The 6,677-nt window shown below is 37.6% G+C and overlaps 1 long non-coding RNA gene across 1 annotated transcript in view; it reads right to left on the bottom strand.

The window, feature by feature from the left end:
• Positions 1-6,677, bottom strand: part of LOC130014230 (uncharacterized) — a 37,059-nt gene that overhangs the window by 16,667 nt on the left and 13,715 nt on the right. The window lies entirely within an intron of this gene.

Below are 6,677 nucleotides of genomic sequence, written 5' to 3' on the forward strand. Positions count from 1 at the left end.
AAAATAGTTAGAGGTTAAGCTCCTTTAATATATTTGAATGAAAAGTAAAATATATATATATAGATATACCCGGAAGCTATATCACGTGATTTAGACAGATTAATTATCATACTAAACTTACGCTGTCTGTCTATAAATATACTATTCAAAAAAAGTAGGGGATATTTGATTTTTAAGTGTTATTAAAGTCACCTAATGAAACTGACGAAGAAACAAATGACAAAATGAAATGAAGTTCACATTCATCGATTTATTCCAAATGATCGTTAGACTAAGTAAGGCACAGACTGACCATTATAAGGGTAAAATGATACCCGGGGTCAAACAGCAAAGTTACCACAGCATCACAACCAAGTCAGTAACGGGTAAATCCTCCCCTGTTTGCCAAACAAGCATTGATCCGACGTGGCATACTCCTAATGAGACGTCTAAGGTCATTTTGGTCCAGATTGTCCCATTCCTGTTGCAACGCAGCAGCAAGTTCTTGGACATTGGCAGGACGTTGTTGACGTTGACGTAACCTTTGTCCAAGCATGTCCCAGACATGCTCGATGGGGGAGAGGTCGGGACTCAGTGCTGGCCAAGGTGATGTTCTGTTGTTGGAGGTAACCTGTAACGATCCTGGCCCTGTGACATCTTGCGTTGTCATCCTGGAAGATGAAACGGCGGCCATGACGTCGTGCGAACGGCACAACATGGACTGCCAAGATGTTGTCCCGGTAGTACTGGCCTGTAACACGCCCTGCAACAACATGTAAAGCCGTTCTTCCAGCAAAAGTGATGCCTCCCCACACCATAACAGAACCACCCCCAAATCGATCATGTCTGATGACGTTAACGTCTTGGAAGCGCTCGTTTCGACGACGCCACACCCTCCTACGTCTGTCCAAAAAATCAACAGTGAACCTTGACTCATCTGAAAACATCACATTGCTCCAGCGTCGATTATCCCAGTGTTGACGATCCCTACACCAACGACGTCTTGCCTGAATGTGATGATCTCTCAAACAAGGGATCACGCGAGGACGTCGGGCGCGAAGGTGATCCTATGCAGTCGATTCCGAATCGTCTGGCCACTCACTCTCACACCAGTGTCTGTTTGAAGACGAGCGCTGATCTGATTTGCTGTGATGACACGATTTCTCAAGGCCAAGGTACGGATAAATCGATCCTGGGCTTGAGTTGTCGCCCTTGGTCGACCTGAGCGTGGTCTGTCCTGTACAGATTGTGTATCACGGTATCTGGGCCATAGCCTGCTTATGACAGACTGAGAAACATTCATCGTCCGCGCCACAACCGCCTGTGTTGTGCCGATCTGTAGCATGCCAAGGGCACGTAACCTTTCATTTTGGGTAAGCCGACGCATATCAAAATTTGTTTTCTGGTCACTAAAACAATTAAACTGATGTTTCCACCCTGGAATTCAATGCCACAATGACTGTAACATTCAAAGTCAGAGTCGTGCAAATCTTGGGTTGGACCCCCATGATGATCCCAAGCATCACCTGCATTCCATGCGGTAGCTATTGGTGCGTTTGGGCGTCACATGTAACTGGAAATGTTTCTTCTGTTAGGTTCTATAGTGACTTTTTTCGTAGTCATTTGCATATTTTAGTATTATGCCCCCAAAATCAAATATCCCCTACTTTTTTTGAATAGTATAATTCTTCACATGATCATTAATAGATGATTCAATCAACTTTTTCTCAACGGTCGCAACATTACGAACAATTCTCTTAAACTTAAACATATCTCCAGGTAAGAATCGAAGAATTGGTAGGACATTCAAAACAGTCGTGGATTCAACCCATGAAAAATTCTCCTCGACCTTCTCCAGATATTCTTTAAATACTCATAATCAAATCTTTGTCCATAAACTAAAGATGATATCACGTTGGATACCGAGGCTTGTGTTAAACGGCACATGTCAAATTGTTCACCCTTCTGGTTTCCAATAATTTCAACAAAATGGCCAATTTCTTCATTTATTTTGTCTTCAAGTATCGTTTTTCCAAAACCAAATTCTCTTAAAGTTTCTAGAGCAAATTTTCTTTGATCTTTCCATAGTTGACCCGGGGTGAAGGCAATCCCTGAAAATGATATTTTATAATTTAGTGATATTTGGTTTGACGACATTGAGAGGAGTATACATGGATTCAAAATATACGTCTACATTCCATAAGACCTGGTGTTCCATAATCGAATGTTCATTTCAGTAGACCCGACCTTCCATAACCTATAATGTCCATTTCAGTAGACCCGACCTTCCATGACCGATTGTCCATTTCAGTAGACTGAATGTCCATTTTAGTACACGACTAGGTCATTTCGGGACCAACACAGGGTTCAATTCATTTCAATAATTTGCTCCCGCGTATTATCTTTCAGTGGAAGGAAACCGGAGGACCCGGAGAAAACCAACGAGGTTGGACATGTGACCCTACTCCTTGTCACGCACAACCGGGGAATTGAAACACGCCACTTGACTTAATGACAGAGCTTGTGATTTCACGCGCACGCGTTAAACTACTAGACCACTCGACCCCGTCCACCTAAGAAATATGAGGGATGGGAGAGTGCTTATGCAAAGAACTGTATCTCCGAGAACACGTATTACGCTTCTGGACGTGGATCCTTGCTTACCTTTTTTCTGGTTGATTACATCGTTTATAAACATTGATGGTCTGTTACTAAACATGTCGGCCCTTTTCACCAAAGCTTCTTTAATCAAATCATAACCATTGATAAATATAAATAATCTCGGTCCAAAATAAACGCTAAATATATCTCCATGTTTCTTCCTCAGTTGTCTTATAGCTAATCTCATATCACCGTCTCCTCCTTCCAGGGACAACAGATCTTCTAGTATTGGTAACGTAAATCTTGGACCTGGGGGAATCCCTCGGGGTTTTCGCACCAGCCACCATAGTCCAACACCAACGCCAAATATTAAAGTTCTGACATTAACATTATCCTTACAAAACTCCTTGATATCGTCGATGGTAATGGCTAGAAATACGACATGAAGTTTTGTTAGAATTCCGGCCATGTTATTGAATACTAACTATGATTATATAAAAACACAAATGAACGGTGCCTGGGCCAAAGTTCAATGTTGTAATTTCAGTTGAGTTAGTACCACACCACATAAACTACTGAACACAGTACATCGACGTAACATCAATTTATACAACTACTACGTTAGCGTAATATATATCACAAATTACATATTTGTCAGTTTTTGTTATCATACTGATTGAACATATTATAGAGTCTTGCATCATTAATGGAAGCAATCCAACCAAATATCTCCGCTATAACAGTGTTTTAACATACCCCAGTCTTATCGCTGTTTATATTATTTATTGTAGGTCATATTTATGGAGCGGAAATCCCGACATAATTGTTACTTGACGCAGTATCGCGTCCTTTAATACATGTATCCTCTGGTTTGAATATCGTAAATTAAAAGAGTTAGAACTGTACCGTGAATTCAGCTCTATACAGTTAGTGCGTAAACAAGCACAGTCAGGCGCGAAATGAGTTAGCTAAGAAAAGAAACTATTCGTGAGTTTCGCGTCAATACATAGGGTCAATATATAGGGTCAGTAAAAAGGGCTAAATTCTGGTGGAATAAATACACTAACAGACCAGAAACATGATCTGTAGGCTACTGGCATAGGTTTATTTGTTTGAGGGTTTTCTTTTTATGGGTGGGGTAGAAAATAGGGTTTAATGTACACTAATCACTGAATAGGTCAGTTCGGGTACATATAGTACAGTTAGCTTGCCTGGGGTGTTTTTTAGAATAAGGTTTAAGTGGGTGGGGTGGGGGATTAGATATACTTGGACAGTTCCTGGAATCCCCCAAAAGACAATATTGGTGTCAGTCATTATGACATATTATGTGATAGAACTGGTTACGTTCTATATATAATTTTAACTCAGAGATGATTGCTACGATAGATGCGTTATGAAGCTTTCAAGAAAGGGAAGTGACGAACGCAAAAGGAAAACACGAGTTATCCTTCTATATAACTAACTGAAGTGACAAGTGATAACAGATACAAGGGCCAATTTCTGCTCACTAATAATTCCTTCGAAAACCAAAAGTTGTTATAAGAGATTGTGGGAGGATATCTGACAATTCAAAAAAATAATTGACTGTCACTAGATACGGGAAAAATAGAAAAAGTCCATGCATTACCGTATTTTTATTGAGAATAGAATGAATAAAAACAAGGAAATGTACGGACTATTTCTATTTTTCTCGTTTTTCCTTATCTAGTGACATTCAATTAATTTTGAATTATCAGGATATCCTCTCACAGCCTCACAATATTCTATTTAATTGGACCAATCGGTGCACGAAATGACTGGACGATAGTACCCTACTTTCAGCAATTGATGGTGGCAGAAAATGTCTGTGACTTAGTTTAAGAAACTTGAATCTTGTAAAATACCTACTTAGCCTATTTGTGGTTGTCACCCATTTGTTTAACCACTTCAATATATTCAACAGAGCACCTTTCATAGAACTAAAATAACCCCTATAGTATTACAAGTTGCCATACTGAGCGAGGCCAATTGACCCTTACATTTGAGTGATGAAGGGTTGGGTGGGGTAGAACAATATATAACAAAATTAAAATATTTTATTAATATATGATACAAACAATTAATATGAACAATTAGATCTAGATAAATTACATACCAATGTAATCCGGGTGAGGGTGCTTTATTTAAGATTGATAGAAAGAGCTGACTATTCTTGCTACAATGGTTCAAAATGCATTTTTAAAAAATGAGTTACGAGTGTTTGAAGTTTTTAATAGATAGTCTCGATTGTCAAGTTGCTACCATAACAAACAAAGTCTAGATTATCCATTTAAAGTAAAAGGATGAATTATCAAATGGCGCGATTGTTCTAATTCATTCAATATCACGGCCTTCTGATGAACTAGAGAGTTAGCATGTGAATAAAGGCTTAATAACATTTAAAACTAGATAAACATCTCCAATAGTCAGATGTAGAACTTGTATATTGCTTATTAATTTTACTACGTCCACACCACGAGAAGTGGTTTTAAATGTTCTAGACAGACTAAGTATATCCTACCTTGTACACGACACTTATAGTTATGTACATTGTTCCCCCTGGCCATTGACACACAAGTGTTGAACCAAGCGCAAAAAATTAGGCCACACAGAACAAATAATTCAAGATCTCAGATATCGCCGTATCACAACAAAAACAAAAAGAGTTGTAAATATATTGTCCACGTATTGTTGCCACAAAATGAAATATGCATACCACGTGATGTGTGCGCTCACTAATTACTAAAATTTAGAGGGAACATGTCGATAATATATACCTTACAAAAATTATGTTTGTTGACATTCTGTAGTTGATCCTATTATTGTTTATGAATGTAGGCTAATGTTTATTATATAACTATAACTGTTATTGTTTATTATATGTCTTCACTGTCGTTCTACATCAGTTATATTAACAGTAGTTTGTACAGTAAATATCTTGTCATCATCTATAAAACTATTGTTTATATCTTGTAGTTTATCCCAGTCTATAGATATTATATCAGCATATATATAATTACCAGGTATAAATGTATCTATACCTTGGTCAACTAGTGATTTACTCTCATCATTGATATTTAACAGTTTTACTGTATAAATAGCTTTAACAGCTTTATTAGTTTTATCTTCTACTTTCTTCGATTTAAGGCCAATATATAATCTTGATGATCTACCACGTCTAACCTGTACACACCATGGTAATCCTTGTATTATTACAACATCACTAAAGTAGTCCTTAAGTAGCTTCACTATCTGGTTCAAACTAAAACTACTGGTAAATGTTGTTGGTGTTTCTACTTCACCCAGTAGTCGTTTTAAACAGTCTACATCAACCTCAACCATAGAATAACATGGATGTCTGACTACAGGTTTCTGTAAATTTGTCGATATGTTGTAATCAGTTTTGGTTTGAACATCTGTTAATCCATGTTTATCTACAGCTGTAATTATAGATTTATGTTGTAATATACGATCAGCATATTCACACCATTCTTTCATTTTAGATGTCATCGTGTCATCATCTTCTACTAGGTTGGTTAGTTTACTGTTTTCATCTTCACCAATTTTATTGATGTCATCTTTAATTGTTCCTCCAATCTTCTTGACTTTTTCACAAATACTGTCTATTTGTTTCTGAACTTGATCACAAGCTGTCTTACATGAGTTGTTCGTGTCAGCTATTTTGGTCTTCAGAAAGTCAGAATGTTTCTGTAACTGTTTTATCTTCTTTTCTGATTCAGTTTTTAGTTTCATGACAATTTCTCTCATTTCCTGGTCTACTTCATCTAAATCTGCCAATATGTGGTCTTTATGATCGACCATAACACAAACAGAACAACATGGTTTACGACAATCTCGACAATAAACTTCTATTTCTTTCTTCTTGTGTTTTGTACAATACTGTTTATCATCATCATCGTCTTCTAGATAAAAGTTGTTGACAAATTGACTGGCACCACCTGATGGTACCGCTGTTTCTTGTCTACAAATAGGACAGTTAAACTTGTTGAAGCTACCGTGAGCCTTGATGTAGTCATCTATACATTGTTCACAAAACGTATGAGAACATGGCAGTAATT

This window comes from Patella vulgata, chromosome 9 (genome assembly GCF_932274485.2).
Source record: "Patella vulgata chromosome 9, xgPatVulg1.2, whole genome shotgun sequence".
NCBI lineage: Eukaryota > Metazoa > Mollusca > Gastropoda > Patellidae > Patella > Patella vulgata.